This window comes from Euprymna scolopes, chromosome 6 (assembly GCF_053919585.1).
Source record: "Euprymna scolopes isolate OS-2025 chromosome 6, ASM5391958v1, whole genome shotgun sequence".
NCBI lineage: Eukaryota > Metazoa > Mollusca > Cephalopoda > Sepiida > Sepiolidae > Euprymna > Euprymna scolopes.
Window position 1 is genome coordinate 126,426,776 of NC_136487.1, and position 19,140 is coordinate 126,445,915.

Genomic DNA, 19,140 nt, shown 5'->3' on the forward strand with positions numbered 1-19,140 from the left:
TAGTTCAAAGTGATGAAAGGGCTGCCTTCTGAGCTAACACTTCTTTTCATTATTATTCAAATTTGTATCCATGGGTTCTTTTAAGAATAGCTATTGACCTTTTTATGACTGCTATCAGTTTTTTTTCTACGGCTTGGTCTTCCAGGGATCGTGTCTAAGTATTTTTTAAAGATATTTTTTTTTGTTAGTCTAGTTGCTCCTACCACAACTGGTACAATGTTTTTTTCTTTCATATACCATGTTTTTAATTCATTTTTGAAATCTTGATATTTGGTGATCTTTTTGATTTTGGCTCTATTGAGACTCTTTCTGTCTGGCTGCCTCTGTGTGTGTGTGTGTGTGTGTGTGTGTGTGTGTGTGTGTGTGTGTGATAAAAGAAAAGAATATAATTAATAACTGAAGGTAGGCTAAAGGATATAAAACCTCAATCACTCAATTAATGAAGCTACTGGCCCAGTGAGATCTAAGAATGACACATTGCATTTAGTTAGCCTTTCAATCATAATTTTCATAATCTTATCTCATATTTATATGAGCAGGAATACCTAGTATGGCCCAAGATTGAATGAAAAACCCTATGTCCTTCTGCACCTGACCCATAACACCATATTACATATTTTATTCTTATTTTTTTTTTACATTTTATCAATTTTGGGAGGGGGACCCAAGAATGTATTCAGCCTTGAATGGGTGGGAGGTAGTGTAAATGTTAAATTATTATCTTTAAAGCTCTTTAAGGCACACCTGGTGTTTCTTGGGAATCAATGGGGACCCCTGTGCACTCCTGCTCCAAACCCTAATACCCTTAACATTTTTCTATTTTTATTTTTTCATTTCTATTTTAATTTAAAGTTATAAAATCAAATAAAGTAAAGTATTTTATTCCTGCTTTTATAGATGTCAAGCATGAATGCAAACCCCATAATAATGTTGTAACCTCTTTGACTAAAATATAATTTACTGGGTAAAATTTCAGAAGGCATGCAGTTTTGGAGGTTCTACCGCCAAACATAGAAAGAATTAGTCAACAAACTAACAAGAACTACAATATATATATATATACTAGCAGGCCTTTGGTGTTGCATGGTCATAAAATATGCATAAATATTATATTTTAATTCGTACAGAAACTGAGACATGTGCATGTGAGTATTATGTTTTTTTCAAACAGTTCACTTCTTGTAAGTAAAAAAAAAAATACTCAAGCTGAGATTGAAACAGAAATATAAAGACATTGAGTCAAGTACCATAACCATTAAGCCAGCTTGACACGATCTGTAAAAAACCTACTTATTCTTAACATAAAGAATCTGTCATGGGAACAATACACACATGCGCATTCATGAAACAGTGGACAAACAGATAAAAATTCGATGACACTGACATACCAATTTTGCAATTTTTACCTCTTACTAGCCCTTTTTTTTTCAGATGCTTAAAAAGTTTTCTACATGTCTGAATATGCTATATACTAAAATTCAAGTTTGTAGATTAAAAATGCCCTCACACACACATATGCACATCCTCACTTACTATATATATATATATATATATATATATATATATATATATATATATAAAGTTATAAAAATATATATGATGGCAATTAAGCCACACAGAATATTCTGCGTTTCATCCACGCTAGGATTTGTCAGACTTATGCAAAGAGTTGTGGTTGTCTTGTTTTTTTTATATACGCACATTCTATTGAGTTTTTAGTTAGCCAATCAGATTCCTAGTTTCTACCGCTCCCTTCCTAATCAGCCAATGGGCAGGCACTTACAGGACAAAGGCCCAGTTTACTTTGGGTTCCCCCCTTCCTTTGTGTGTGCTTTTTTAGTCGGAAGTGTAGATATCTAGTGATTTGACCTATTTTAAACCTAGGTGTAGTTAAATATGTGTGTGTGTGTTTTTTTTATTATGTTAGTTTATATATATATATATATATATATATATATATACTAGCATTTCAGCTCGGCGTTGCCCGGGTGTTTGGAAGTGTATGTTGAGCAAAAAAAAGAAAAAGAAGTGGTAGTAGGAAGGCAGGTGCGAACCCCTACTGCGAAGGAGGAAAAGAACAGGAAAAAAACCTGACGTCTTTGCTGTTACGATCACCGCCAAACCGGAAGTGACGTAGGTTTAAATTAAGGCTAGACAATCGAAAGGAGAGGATGACTTTCAAAAATATCGGCAAAAAAAGCGCCCCCCTCCTGTAGAAAAGTGCCCAGTTGAAGGTGAAGATATTAATGTTTTTAGCCAATTTTTCGATATTTTTCGTCTGAAAAGTCGAACTTCAAAACGATATTGATCTTGATAAAATCCATCACCTTTGTCGAAAGTTTTAGGCAGACATGCAAACATACATACATACATTTATATATTGGTAACTAAAAATTTTCAACCCAAACTGATTAAAAAGCTTGCCTTATCTCTGAATACACTTTATGTCAAATTTCAAATGTTTAGACCAGAAATTGTTGTAGAGACCGCAGAGGTCAATTTTTTTTTTTTTAACTTTGACCCATATTATGAGCCCTTAACATTTATTGCTTTAGGTTCAAATCAAGTTATTAAGTTAGAATTATGTCCAAGGAACCTATATCTAAAATTTTCAGTGTTTAGACTCAAAATTGTCGGAGGAGTTTGGTAGAGTTCTCAAAGGTCAAATTGTTGAATTTTGACCCATTAAGAGCCAAATTTCTGGCCGAAAACCAATCACAAAGACTTTCCCAAATCTCAGTACCCTGTATATCAAATTTTGAGTCTGTAGACTAAAAATTGACAGTTGTTGCGTAGGGAAATGTACACAGACACACAGACATGTTCACTTTTATAGATATAAAGATATATGGGTATGATAATTTATGTATATGTATGCTTATTTTATTTATTTATTTTCTATTGTTATTGTTAATTTTAAAATTATTTTGTATCGCTATCCTAGAGTAAAGTTTATCATGTGTACACAGTTGTTGGCTATTTCTCTCCTACAGTTTAATAGATGTTGGGGTTCTTTAAAGTATAGATAGCAAATTTTTCATGAAGGCATAATCTACATGGATTGTCTAGGTCTCTACATGTGTTTGCTTGTCTTACTATTTTCCATTTGACCTCCGGCGAGTGTCCACTTTCTTTGAGTTCCCAGTATTTGTTTGCTATGGTTGTTTTCATTCAGTGTTTTATTTTTGAACATACTTTTGTGGTCATAATATCGGGTTTTGAAATCTAATGAAGTCATACCTACGTAATGTTTCTTGTTATACGGGGTTTCTTTCACAAATATTGTGACCTGGTAAACTGTGCTTGTGGTTAGACATTTATTTTAAGTGGGCAAAGTGTGCAAGATTTACAGTTGCATTTATCTTGTTCATTATTAGTATTTTTATTTTTGTTTCTTTGGTTGTCGTTGTCCTTGGTTTATTATTATTATTATTATTTCTACTAGTTACATGTGTTCTTTGTGTTAGTTTTATTTTTGTCATGATGTCCACTTTTTTATTATTTATTTTGTTATTTTCATTGCTTTTATTTAATATTTTGTTATTATGTGCTTTAATTATTATTTCTAAATTTTCGCAGCAGCTGTATATGATAACTTTAGGTTATTTTTATTGAAAATTTTGTGTAAAGGATTGGTTACGAAGAAGTGCTTTTTGATGAGATTTAGAAATTTCTTGCCAAGTTTTGTTTTTAACATTTGATTGTATGGCGCTGTATACCAGATTATATTTCTTTTTCTTCTATTTTTAATTTTGTTTTTATTGGTGTTTTGTTGCTTATATTTGATATCAATATTTTTGATTGGACTAAGGGTTTACGTATATTGGGTTAGTGTTATCTTTTAAGTAGGGTTCATATGTGTTTTTATCTAAATATTATATATATATATATATATATATATATAATTGATGATGATGAAAATAAATTGCAATATTTTTTAATCCATTAAATATTTAAACAAGAAATAAAAATAAAGTATAAAAATTCTTAATTCATAACTCATGGCATTTCAAAGATAACCTCTTTTCTTCAAAGGATAAAAATCAGTAACAAATGTATTACTGGTTAGCATAAATTCGAAAAACCTAAAAAAAAATACTTTTTGTGAACTAAAATGTATCCTCATTGGAATTAAAAACAAGTAAAGTGTCAAATCAATAATCAAACAATCAATGAACTTATACTCAATAAGGTTTAAATGGAATAATCAGAGTGTCCAAAAGATATCTAAAAGATTTATTGGATATTTCTTTTGATCACTCATTTTATTCATCATTTGACTTTTTAGGATTTCACTCTAGTCCATTAACACTTCACATTGCAGATTCTTCCATTTGGATCTAATGAAGTATATCGTCCTTGATTGTTTTGATCCTTTATTTTGATACTTTCATTTTTCTTAAATTCCATTGAAAATACATTTTAGTTCACAAAGCGTTTTTTTTTTTTTTTTATATATATTTAAACAAATTTTATATGTAGGGCAAATGGCGGCTTCACAGGAATATAGAATACTGATGGATGAGAAAAATTTATATTTGATATAATGATTGTGATAAAAATTTTAGAGGTTAAGGCCCAATTAGTGTGAAACCCATTCAGAATCATACTTCCTACTGATGAGATAATCATAAATATATCATCGCATATCATTGAATGGTGATAAAACAACTGGCCAAGGCTTTAGAGGAGGTTTTAGGTGACAGTCAATCAATCGCTCCCTTTGTTTCCACAACAATCGGTTGGAATACACATTTGTTAAGAAGACCTGTGTATTTTGATCACTTGCACTAATTCTGTTATTAATGAGGATACAAAATGTTTGCACATGTCATGTTCCAAATTAACGATGAACTGTTTCTTAAAGGAAACACAATCAGGATGTGTAACATTTTTTCAAATAACATTAATGCATAAATGACAACAATGGATCCGATATGATTTGAACTCTGCAGAGCCAGTTTCATCATCCATAACGACTTTAACAGGACCAATACCCCCCCTATCTTAATTATAGTTTTTATACATAACAGCAGATAACATGGATGTTTTAAGTTTATATAAATAAATGAAATATATATATATATATATTATCATGAAAGAAATCTATGTAAACGTTTTTCTATTTTATTTTTAAATTATGAATCTATTCTATTTGAAAAACTAAAATCAATAAAAACAACTTACAATTCATCAAGAAAAGCTGTTGACATTTTTAGATGAAGTTGACCAGAATTGCAAGAAGAAAATATTTTCTTTTTTGTTTGGTCAGATCTTAGAGCTGTCTTTCTGCAACCCATTGGGACCATTTCTGTGATTAATGTTTACTATAAATTTTATTAAGTTGAATAAATTTGTTTCTCACTCTTTCATATTTTTGTATTAGTAATTTTGAACTTGACTTTCGTAGCCAATATAAACAGGCAGTTAATCAATATTAAGGTCAGCAAGTTTTCTAGTTCCTCTCCAGGTGCTAATGCACTTATTGATCCGCACTATTTTTTAAATCGTATTTCCAAATTTAATTAGAGTTTTATGATATGTTTTTTTATTCAATTGTAAGGCTAAAGTACGGTACAAGACACCCTCCCCATGTTAAGAATGGCTTTTTAAATAATGTTATTATTTCAGCACAGATCAATAAGTGCATGAGTACCCCTCTCCAGTGAAAGGAAGAACACCCTATCTCTCCCACTACTATGACTTCTGTAAATGTAATGCTAAGTAATTTTCATTCAAAAATATGTTTCTACCAGTGCCCGCCTCTTCTGTTTTTGACAGTGGTGTCCATGTTGGTAATAACATTGCTGATGTTATCTGTTTGGCCAGCTACACCTTGCTCATAATGCTCCTTTTAGTGAGTTTGAGATACAAATTTGTTTCTGATACTTTTGATGCTTTGTTTATAACTATTATTAGTTATTTTCAAGTGGTCTGACTCTTACCAGTTATTTATAGATCATGAATGTAATTATGCTAGTTATGGGCATTGACCTATTTCTCTTTTTTGAGGTTCAATCCTCTGCTAAAGAATTCTCTTTTTTGTTATTTCTTTTTTTTTTTTTAAGGGGAGTCTCTAATATTAATTAGGAAGGACTTTGATACTTTGATAAATAGGTCAGTGTCCACGACTAGCGTAATTTTGTAACTTACAAAATTTTGCAAAAAACTGATGAAACCATTTTGAGAAAATCAGAACTCTAATGGACTATGAGACTAATGAACTATGAGAAAGATGTAAGAAGTTTGGTTTTTGTCACTGTCTGTTTGTCTGGTAGTTTATTAGTCTTGTGATTTTCCCAAAATGGCTTTAATCTATATAATTATAAAACTCAAGGACCTTGTAACGGATGTTGTAACCCAACATCTGGTTTATGACTTCTGGTTGCGCATGCGTACATAAACAAATAATTAACGCGACAATAAAACATAGTGTTTTACTGTGTAAGTTTTCAGCGTCTCAATTGTTTGTTTTTTTTGCGTTTAAATTATCCAAATAAACAATTGTTAATACTTTCTGCATTTTTTTTACATCGTTCATTTCCATATTACGTTTAAGTTATTTTAACACAATTTTCTTACAAATAAATCTACTTTAACCCGTTGACAACCATAAGAGCATTTTACAACGGCGATTTACCCGCTGCCTTCACTTTTAAAAAAAAATTTATTCTCCATTTTTTAATACACCTTTCTTAAAAAACATTCATATATTTTCTTCTACACTACCAACATAAATAACCCTGAAAATATGTTTTTTTTAATTTGCGTTACAAATAGATAATCAATATGACAATAAAACGTATTGTTTTACTATGTACGTTTTCAACATCCCAATTGTTTTTTTTTTTTCGCGTTTAAATTAAGATATATCAAAATTTGAATTTCAGTGCACATTTATCTATAAGTATGGCAAACCACTTATACTTCAATGACTGTAAGTTTTTTGTTTCAAAAATAAACAATTATAACTCAGAAATAATACTATACTCTTGTTATTATTTATTAATACTATAATGACTCAGAAATTTATCTATACTCTTTTTCATTTTAATATTCTTTCATAGAAATGTTTCTGTTATGTCACAAAAAACTATTTTCTTTACATCACAAGTGTCACACTCATACATTAATTCCATAGCTAATATAACATATTGACCCAACGGATCACGGGTAGTCTAGTTTTTCATAAAATTTTGTATGAGTGCAGAAAACTGACTGAATTGGATTTTTTTATAAAAACTTTGGCTAAAATGCAATTTATGAATATCGAACCCCCCCCCCCCAAAAAAAAAAACATGGTTAGTTTTTAAGCAAAATTTGTTAAAATTAGGATAATGTGACCCAAAGAAAACTCCTTTCCTCCCCTTTTACAACAATGCAAATTTGGGCCCAAATCAGCTAGAAGTTGCAATCAATGTTGGCTTATCTTTATCATATTTTTCTTAGTTTGTCTGTCTGTTCCACTTTTTCTTGGAAACTACTGGCTGAAATTTTGTATGGACCTTTATTATGATAAGGTGCAGAAAACTAAGTATTATGGCATCCATTTAAAGCACAGTTAGGAATCAGTGATCACAATACCACATTTACTATCACTTTTTCTTGGAAACTACTGGACCGATATGGATGAAATTCTGTATGAAGCTGATCATAGTGAAGCGATAAGATGCATTGAAGTAAGTATTATTGTATCTGTTTGATGCAAAGTTAGGGATAATAAGGATTAGTATTTTAATGCATAAATGAGCACAAATTCAACCATATTCAAGCAATAATTTGTCAAAAACCACTCATTCTAAATCAATGGCTATAACTAGGTATGGGCAAAAATGGCTGAAAAACACCTTTCTGCTTCTTAAGATTATCATAATTATTTTCTTTAGTTTATGTCCTAATTTTGATTGTATTTGACAGAATTTATAATTACATGTTAACAAAAAATACAATGAAAAATCTTTAAAAAAACACAAAAAAACAAAAAAATTTGTTTGAATTCTAAGATCAAATAAATCAACCTTAAAACTCTCTAGAAAAATAATTATCAGTATTCTGAAACTTTTTCAACGCTAATGAGTAAATTAATATGTTAAGATATTGAAAATGTACATACTTTTTTTACTAAAAATTGCATAATAAACAAATAAAAAAAGCGATTTACAGATTAAAGAAACTCTTGCTCAAATGTAAATATAAATCCCACTGATTTTCTCAAATCTGTGGATCACAGGAAGTATAATAATTTCGTTTTATTAATTTAATTTTGCTGTAATAAAACAGGAAAGGCTTATTTATAATTAGACTATTTTTGAATATACACAAGTAATAATTTCTTTATTTTTCTCGAAAAAACGTTTCATATTTAACTTAGTATAAGTTTTTTTTTATTCAATAATACTCTAAGACTACTGCTGACCTTTGTTTATCAATGTTTTTCCTTAGACTTTGAAATAAAACATTTGTAAAATGTTGTTCAAAAAGTCAATTTTAACAATTACTCGATTTATTCTTAGATGCTATTATTCATTAAAAACTAAATTAAAACAATTCTTTATTATGACTAAATAGAATTTAAATTTAAAAGAAAATGATTATTTACTAATGAAAGTTATAAACTTACCTTTTTATTTTTTCGCTATTTTGTATCCCCTCTACTTCTTCAAATTAACTGTTGGCAAAAATCATACCATCTTTTAAAGAATTTTTTTCTTTAGTGACTAAGGATTTCAAATTGTTTGCAATTTATTTTATTTTCAAGATTATAAATAAGTTCTTATGCTGATGTTTACATGTTCATGCATACAAGGGAAATATAACATTTAAAATTTCCACATGATTATCACATGACATTTTTTGCAATTATTTTATTTTATTTTTTTGTAAAATTATTGAATGCACAATTCTAAATTCAGTGATAATATTGCTAGTTCGAGAAATAAATTTTTTTTTTTTTTAGTTATATTGATTTTATTAGCACAGACTTTAGGGGCTTTTTTTGTAATGTTCCTGAAATTAAAAAAAAAAAAATTGTTAACAGCTACAAGGCTCTATTTTTTAAAAAGAAAAGCAAAAATAAATGAATGTTTTTTTTTTTGTTTTTTTTTAGTATTTTAAACTATAACTTTAAAGATGGTTTTTGTTTACATAAAATAAAACATTTTCACTAAGATCAAAAAAAAAAAAAAAATAGTGGATTTATTATATTCTGTGATCGTTAATTAATAAATACTGAAAAATTTATTAGAATTGGTTGATTTCCTGCATTTTGATGAATTAAGTGAAAGGAGGAGCCAAAATGTTTGTTTTGGGGATTGGCCATTCATTTTGCACATACCTAGCTATAACTTTTTTCTCTTTTTAATGGGCTAAAAAGTCTAGTGGTATTTAAATAATTGTGATCACAGATAATTTATTTTCTGATTTCATATTTTCCATCTTTATTTTGTTTGGTCGATTGAATTTCTTTGTCCTGTTAGTCTAAATTTTTTACCATTGTGTTTGATAAAATGAGTCAGCAGGAGAGTAGACCAATATTTATTTCGTTATTATATGGTACCATGTAACCTATAATGTATCACACAGAGAAATCAAGACGATCCCATGAGGAGTGATCAGTATACATTGTACCCAAGGCAGTACCTATAACAGGCTTGGCAACCATGTAACTAAAGTCCACAATTAGGGTCACATGATTATGATATTTTTACTGTGAAATAAATATTTCCTTTATCATTTGTGAAATAAAGCCAAACATTTAGACTGAAAAAAAAAAAAAAAAAAATTGCAAAATTATCAAGATCACTGTTTTAAAGTTCAACATTTAAACTTGAGGTATTTTCAGATTTTGGTAATAATGATTTTAAAAAATTCAAATTAACACTAACTTGTTTTCTGTATTACATAACTAGCTGTCTTTACTTAGTGTTGCCTAATGTTTATTTTTATCGGCATTTTTTTTTTACTATACTATTTTCTTCTTTTGTAATAGAATTTTGAAAGTTAAATTTGATTGTTACATTCATGTTTGACCCCGATCGAGGAACGTGTTTCATGATTGACATTTCGTCTTGATCAAACCCTTAATAATCTAGTAAAAGTGATGAGTTTTTGCTTGAACCGACAATGGTCTTCAAGATCTCCAAATTCTAACCACTTAGTTATTCACAAAAGTGCTTTTTAATATACATTTCACAATAGAAAAAGTTAATCAATCTATAGTTGTATACAGCATACAAATTTCCTATGACAGCTTCTCAATGCAAAAAGATGGTAGAAAATTTTCTCGTGTTAAATAGTTTTTAAAAGCAATTTGCATTAAGTTACACTAGTTTTGCATTGTGAAGAAGTTATTATTGACCTTCTATATGTTTTAATGATATATTCATATTTTTAGACCTATATCTTTATCTATATATCTATAATATATATCAGTTAAGATTTGTTGGCATTTTTTAGCAATATTAACAACTTCGAAACGCTGTTATTTTTTTTTTTTCTGTTACCTTAGCGTTTTTTTTAACAACTATAAGCGTTTATTGTTATTCATATATCAATATGAATAGATCGCCCTTATTTTTTATCGGACGTATTTATTTATTTTTATTTTTAAATATTATTTTACGTGCATAATAGTATACCTATGGACATGGGTGTTTCTGGCTTTTAGCCTTCGTAAGCACAGGTCAGTGTCTGCATTCTGATATTTACCGATGCACCATAGTCGATCACCACTATATATATATGTTTGTGTGTGTATGTATGTGTGTATATATAAATATGTTTGTGTGTATGTATGTATGTATATATATATATATGTATGTGTGTATATATATATATATATATATATATATATATATATATATATATGCATGACAGGTCATGTCATATGCTACTGGTACCATGTAACCCAGTACTACCTGCCTCATGGTCGGGCCACCGGCGACTAAACTGGTTCCCCCACCAGACTTGTTTGGTGAGGAGGGCGGCTAGTCTCCCTGAAGGATTAAAAACAAGACCTTCCAAAGGGCAAATGAACTCTTTTTCTGGGTCAACGGCTAACTAGCACCGTGTATATTTGTGTGTGTGTATATGTGTATTGGGGTAGAGAGGGCTCCCGTAAGCCGTGATGAAGGCAACCTTTCTAGGAGAAGCAAATCTCTAATTTAAAATACCATAAAGCGGAAGACCAGTACCCGCATTAAGCTGGTCTGCAGTTTAATTTGTTGCTGGCTATCTTGCTCTTGCTTGTTGCTGGATCTCCACATTTTGAACCGAGAGAGAGACTCAGCTGTCGTACAAAGCTAAGACTCTGTAACATCATATTTGTATAGATACTCCCTAAGACATTTGGAATCATGGATTTTAAATGTCTGAGGGAGTGGCACTCGTCTGGCAAGACGTTGCAATCATCATATATATATATATATATATATGTTTGTATGTATGTGTGTGTATATATATATGTTTGTGTATGTATGTGTCTGTATATATATATGTTTGTGTATGTATGTGTGTGTATATATATATCTTTGTGTATGTGTGTGTATATATATGTATATGTGTGTGTATATATAAAATGTGTGCGTGTATATATATGTGTGTGTGTATATATATATATGTGTATATATATGCATATATATGTATGTCTATATATACATACATATATGTATATGTATGTATGTGTATATATTTATGTATATGTATGTATGTGTATATATTTATGTATATGTATGTATGTGTATATATTTATGTATATGTATGTATGTGTATATATTTATGTATATGTATGTATGTGTATATATTTATGTATATGTATGTATGTGTATATATGTATGTGTATGTATGTGTATATATGTATGTGTATGTATGTGTATATATGTATATGTATGTATGTGTATATATGTATATGTATGTATGTGTATATATGTATGTATATATGTATGTATATATGTATATATATGTATATATATATGTATGTGTATGTATATATGTATGTGTATGTATATATATGTATGTGTATGTATATATATGTATGTGTATGTATATATATATATTGTGTATGTATATATATGTATGTGTATGTATATATATGTATGTGTATGTATATATATATATATTGTGTATGTATATATATGTATGTGTATCTATATATATATTGTGTATGTGTATGTATATATATATGTATGTGTATGTATATATATATGTATGTGTATGTATATATATATGTATGTGTATGTATATATGTATGTGTATGTATATATATATGTATGTGTATGTATATATATATGTATGTGTATGTATATATATATGTATGTGTATGTATGTATATATATATGTGTATGTATGTATATATATATGTGTATGTATATATATATGTGTATGTATATATATATGTGTATGTATATATATATGTGTATGTATATATATATATATGTGTATGTATATATATATGTGTATATATATATATGTATGTGTATATATATATATATGTATGTGTATATATATATATATGTATGTGTATGTATATATATATATGTATATATATGTATGTGTATGTATATATATGTATGTGTATGTATATATATGTATGTGTATGTATATATATATATGTATGTGTATGTATATATATATATTTATGTGTATGTATATATGTATGTGTATGTATATATATATTATATACGTATGTGTATGTATATATATATATATTATATATGTATGTGTATGTATATATATATATATTATATATGTATGTGTATGTATATATATATATTGTATGTGTATGTATATATATATATTGTATGTGTATGTATATATATATATTATATATGTATTATATATATATATATTATATGTATGTGTATGTATATATATATATTATATATGTATGTGTATGTATATATATATATTATATATGTATGTGTATGTATATATATATATTATATATGTATGTGTATGTATATATATATTATATATGTATGTGTATGTATATATATATATTATGTATGTATGTGTATGTATATATATATTATGTATGTATGTGTATGTATATATATATGTGTATGTGTATGTATATATATATATGTATGTGTATGTATGTATGTATATATATATATGTATGTGTATGTATATATATATTATATATGTATGTGTATGTATATATATATTATATATGTATGTGTATGTATATATATTATATATGTATGTGTATGTATATATATATTATATTTGTATGTATATATATATTATGTATGTATGTATATATATATTATGTATGTATGTGTATATATATATATTATGTATGTATATATGTATGTATGTATATGTATATATGTATGTATGCATATATATATGTATCTATGTATATATGTATGCATATATGTATGTATATATGTATGTATGAATATGTATGTATATATTTATGTATGAATATGTATGTATGTATATATGTATGTATGAATATGTATGTATATATGTATGTATGCATATATATGTATATATGTATGTATATATATATATGTATGTATGCATATATATGTATCTATGTATATATATATATATATATATGTATATATGTATGTATATATATATATATATGTATGTATGCACATATATGTATCTATGTATATATATATATATGTATATATGTATGTATGCATATATATATATGTATGTATGCATATATGTTTGTAAGCATGTATATGTATGTATGCCTGTGTCTGCATATATAAATGTATGTATGCATATATATGTATATATTAATGTGTATATACATATATATATGTGTGTGTGTGTATATGTATGTATGGATTTATATATATATATATATAAATATGTATAGTTATGTATGTATATATGTATACTAATATATCTGTATATCTATAAAAGTGAACGTGTCTGTGTGTCTGTCTGTGTGTGTGTATGTACATTTCCCCACACAATAACTCTGTCAATTATTAGTCTATAGACTCGAAATTTGATATACAGGTACTGAGATTCGGGAAAATCTATGTGATCAGTTTTTGGCCAGAAATTTCGCTGTTAAGGTATCAAAGTTCAACGATTCGACCTTTGAGAACTCTACCAAACTCCTCGGAGAATTTTGGGTCTGAACACTTGAAATTTTAGATATAGGTTCCTTGGATATGGATCTAACTTAATAACTTGATTTGAACCTAAAACAATAAATGTTATGGGCTCATAATAGGGGTCAAAGTAAAAAAAAATTTGACCTCTGCGGTCTCTACCAAATTACTCAGACAATTTCTGGTCTAAAAATTTGAAATTTTACATGAAGGGTATTCAGAGATAGGGCAAGCTTTTTAATCGGTTTGGGATGAAAATTTGAGGTACCAGTATATAAATGTATGTATGTCTGTTTGCATGTCTGCCTAAAATTTTCGACAGAGGCGACGGATTTTCGTATTGAAGCTCGACCCTTCAGACGACAAATACCGAAAAATTAGCTGAAAACATTAATTTCTTCACCTTCAACTGGGCACTTTTCAACAGGGAGGGGTTGCTTTTTTCGCTGATATTTTCGAAAGTCATCCCCTCTTTTCGATTGTCTAGCCTTAATTTAAACCTACGTTACTTCCGGTTTGGCGGTGGTCGTAACAGCAAAGACGTCATGTTTTTTCCCATTCTTTTCCTCCTTCGCGGTACGGGTTTGAGCTTGCCTTCCTACTACCACTTTTTCTTTTTTTGCTCAACACACACCTCCAAACACCCGGGCAACGCCGGGCTGAAATGCTAGTATATATATAAAAGTGAAAGTGTCTGTGTGTGTACATTTCCCTACACAATAACTCTGTCAATTTTAGGTATACAGACTCGAAATTTGATATACAGAGTACTGAGATTTGGGAAAATCTTTGTAATCGGTTTTCGGCCAGAAATTTGGCTGTTAAGGGGTCAAAGTTCAACGATTTGATCTTTGAGAACTCTACCAAACTCCACCGCTAATTTTGGGTCTAAACACTTGAAATTTTAGATGTAGGTTTTTTGTGCTCAACACACACCTCCAAACACCCGGACAATGCTGGACACCTATGCTAGTGTGTATATATATATATATATATATATTATGTTAAAGCTGAGATGTAGAGATTCACACCATTCATTTGATCACTTGTTTTGATCATTGATACGTGTCAGCCATATTTCAATCTTGATAATCAGTCCAATAGAAACTGGGTCATTTCAGTGGTCTTTTATCTGGAGAGCTGGGGCATCGTCCTGGGGTGGGAAGGAAGTAAATAACAGCTGACGTAGTCAATGCCTGTTTTCCCCAAGGCGTTTTTTCCATATATTTTAATCACACAAAATACATGTTAAAATTGTCCTAAAATGTTTTTAGTGTTTTAATTGGTTGTAATTTATCAATTCACCCACCTCTTACTACGTTTCACACGATTACTCTCATCCTTTTTCATGCTATGTAGTTTGGTCATCCTCTAATTTTATACAATATCTATCCACCCTTGTTTTTCTCATTGTTTACTAATAGTCAAAGTTAATAAAACTAACTATAAAACAAGATTGGAGTTGCCAATTATAAGCAATATGTAATATCATCAAAAGTATTAATACTGGTTAACCTATAGCTATAAGAGAAAGAACAAGGGAAAATGTAATATAGCAAACAGAACGACTCATTTTAGATTTTGTCTTTATATTTTGATAAATTTATAAATTAATTTAATTTGCTAGTTAGTTTAATTAACGCTGTTGAGTATTTTCAGTAATATAATTAGAAAAGGTATGAGTCCATCTCGTCTATGTTAAATAGTAGTGTAGATTAGTTCTTTAAGCGTTGGTGGAGCAACAAGTCTGATGCAAAACTCGAAGTCAATTAAGTAATGAATTCACCTTCTAAAAGAACAATCAACTGTGAGAATGTCCTTGTCACTTTTCCGGCCATCCGTCTTCTTTATTTATGCTTTCTTGTAATGTCATTTCCTGTTTTACATACTATTTTTATCACTCATTGACTGATTCTGAATTCTATTCTTCATTATTCCCACGTTAAACTAATGAGGCATGTACATTCACTTTCTCACGCCACTGTTTTTAGTGTCTCCGTTTTTCCCTCCATTTTTAATTTTTACACACGAGAAGAAAGAGGACAAATTTATCTCAAATAAAATTGAGGAGTTCCCCTATATTTTGAGATTCTAGGTTTTGAATTCTGAATTTTAGATGAACTAGGTAAAACCTCCCCTTCCACAAAATGGTCAATGGTATGCTTCTTTGGTATAAGTTGTTTGGCTGGTTCTTGGTTTTATACCATATTAACGGATGTTAGGTCAATTTATATCGAAACTGTACACATATTTTGTATAAAATTGATTGGTAGAGTAATTTATTTTGTAGGCATAGTCTATAAATTATATTCTCTATTTCAGCTTTTCTTCTCTTTCACAGATGTGATACTGCTAGTCCTGATCTTTTCTATAAATACTATCAGGTTGACAAGAAAGTTCTTGCAGTTTTTAACTTTTAAATTCAAACAAAAATTTATTGATCAAAATAAGCACAATCATAATCAACATACTTTTGCCAATGCAAAACAAGTTTATTTATACCAGTAACATAAAAATCTTGCGTTCTGGTGGCGATGAAGTCGCTGAAGGCGTTTTTGATATTGCTTACATTTTTTAAGCATTTCTCATGCAGAAAGTTATCGAGATGCTTGAAAAAGTGGTAGTCAGTAGGTGAGAAGTCTGGAGAGTATGGCAGATGAGGCAGTGTTTCGATTCGGTCAATTTCTATCCAGCTTATTCAATTTCTGCAGGGTCAGTTTAGTAACATGCGACCGAGCATTGTCATGGAAGAAAATTGGGCCTTTTCTGTTACTAATGCTGGGTGTTGTTGTCTAAGTTTCTGATGCATTTCATCCATTTGTTGACAGTACTTCTCTGCCGTAATGGTTTCGCCTGCATTCAAAAAAGTGTAATGCATGAGACCAGTCAGAAACCACCAAACAGTGAGCATAACCTTCTTTTGTTGCAACTCTGGCTTCGTGAAGTGTTATGGAGCTTTGTTGATGCCTAACCACTGAGCTAATCATTGCTAGTTGGTGTAAAGAACTCACATTTCATCACAAGTCACAACCTGGTCAAGAAACAGATCGTTTTTGTTGCGTAAAAGAAGGGAAGATGACACTTCATAACGGCGTTTCTTTTGGTTGTCGTTCAATTCGCAAGGCACCCATTTATCAAGGTTTTTTATCTTTCTAATCATCTCAAGCAGTTGCAAATCGTTGTATACATTACATCTTATTCAGAAGCAAGTTCTCGAACAGTTGTGCATGGATTGGCTGTGACTAGTGTTGGGACGATTCCTAATTTTTATACGATTCCGATTCCAGGAAAATATTGATTAACGATTCCGATACCAAGTACGATTCCGATTCCGATTCCTAGGGAATTTATTGTTTTGAAATATACCAGGTAGTTTTATACTTATGGTCGGTAGTTCCCAAATATGTTCCCTAACTTTGGAAGAGATATTTTATGTCTACACTGTTGTGTTTTGGATTAAATAAAATTATTATATAGCAAACTAAACGGAAAAATTAGCAAAATTTATTCTAGAGAAAATTTATTTTACTTAATTGGAATACAGAAAAAAAAACTCAAAGAAAATAAAATTTATCCTTCAGAGAAAAAACAAATAAAATAGAATTTATATAACAGAACAAAAACAAGAAAATTAGAGAATAAATACACACGATTCATTATTTTGGTCCTCATAATTAACAGATTTAATGAATTAAATAAAAAAATATAGCGGAAGAGAAAGAAAATATATACTAATTAAATATAAAAAAGATAAATATTTAATTTAATAATTTATAAATGAACGTGCGTAATGAAAAAAAAAACAATATACCACGTGACATGGCGCCGTAGATACAAAATAACCGGGTTTGTATTACTGTACACATAGATTCGAAAAAGTTGTCAAAAAACAAATATATAACAAACAAATATTATCAAAGGCAAGATAAGTTACTTTTCTACCAAACTGGATACATTTTTTTTTGTTTTTATTCAATGTAACATGTTTATTCAGCTCGAAAAACATGCAGTGTTTACCGATGTATTGGAAAATTCAAAATGGCGCCCGACACTCTCTTTAACATGGTAAGTTCGGGAAAAGGTGTTATAAATAATAAACTAGACAAAATACTATTAAAAAACACACCGAATATATATCAAAATATGTCACGGTAACATATATTGAGCGAGTTTCTAGCAGTATTTTGTATAGTTTATTATTTATAACATCTTTTCCCAAACTTACCGTGTTAAAGAGAGTGTCGGGCGGCATTTTGTATTTTCCAATACATCGGTAAACACTATATGCTTTTCGAGCTGAATAAACATGTTACATTGAATAAAAACCCGAAAAATATATCCAGTTAGGTAGAAAAATAACTTATCTTGCCTTTGATAACATTTATTTGTTATATATTTGTTTTTTGACAACTTTTTCGAATTTATGTGTACAGTAATACAAACCCAACTATAAGTCCTTAGTAAAATTCTATTTATAAATACTTTTTAAAATGAAATTATTTAATTAATCGTAAATATTATTTAGACATAAAAATTAACTGATCACAAAACCTTTTAAAAATATATATATTAATTTCTTTTTCGTTCGGCAAAGAACTGCGCAAAACACTTTTAATTTTCAATTTAAAATTCTAGAAAAAAGATTATATTATTCTGCTTTTAGTATAATCAAATTCAGGGTTTTATCTTTCTGGAGAAAAAAAAAATAATGGATTTTATTTCAATGAAATTAAAAAAAAAAAACTTGACTGAATTGAATTAATTACCCTTAAATTAACGAATGGGTTATTTAATAACTTTAGGTTTGGAAGAGATAGGTATGGGGTCGATTTTTTTGAAACTTCAAAAGAAACCGACTACTGTCAAAACTTTGCGAAATAATACAACGTGATCAATTTCATTTTAGAGATATTTCTTTCAAAAGCCTTCTTTTAAAAAAAGAAAAAAAAGTATATTGTTCTATTAAACCGTTTACTGTTTAAATAATTTGACTTTGCTCGTTTTATTTTAAGAAAATATAAGTTGAAAAAGCATTTTCATTCAGTATTAGAAGATTTGT

The 19,140-nt window shown here is 28.9% G+C and overlaps 1 protein-coding gene across 2 annotated transcripts in view; it reads left to right on the forward strand.

Moving 5' to 3' along the window:
• The window catches only part of LOC145277944 (guanine nucleotide-binding protein G(s) subunit alpha-like), a 458,077-nt gene that overhangs the window by 136,105 nt on the left and 302,832 nt on the right, over positions 1 to 19,140 (forward strand). The window lies entirely within an intron of this gene.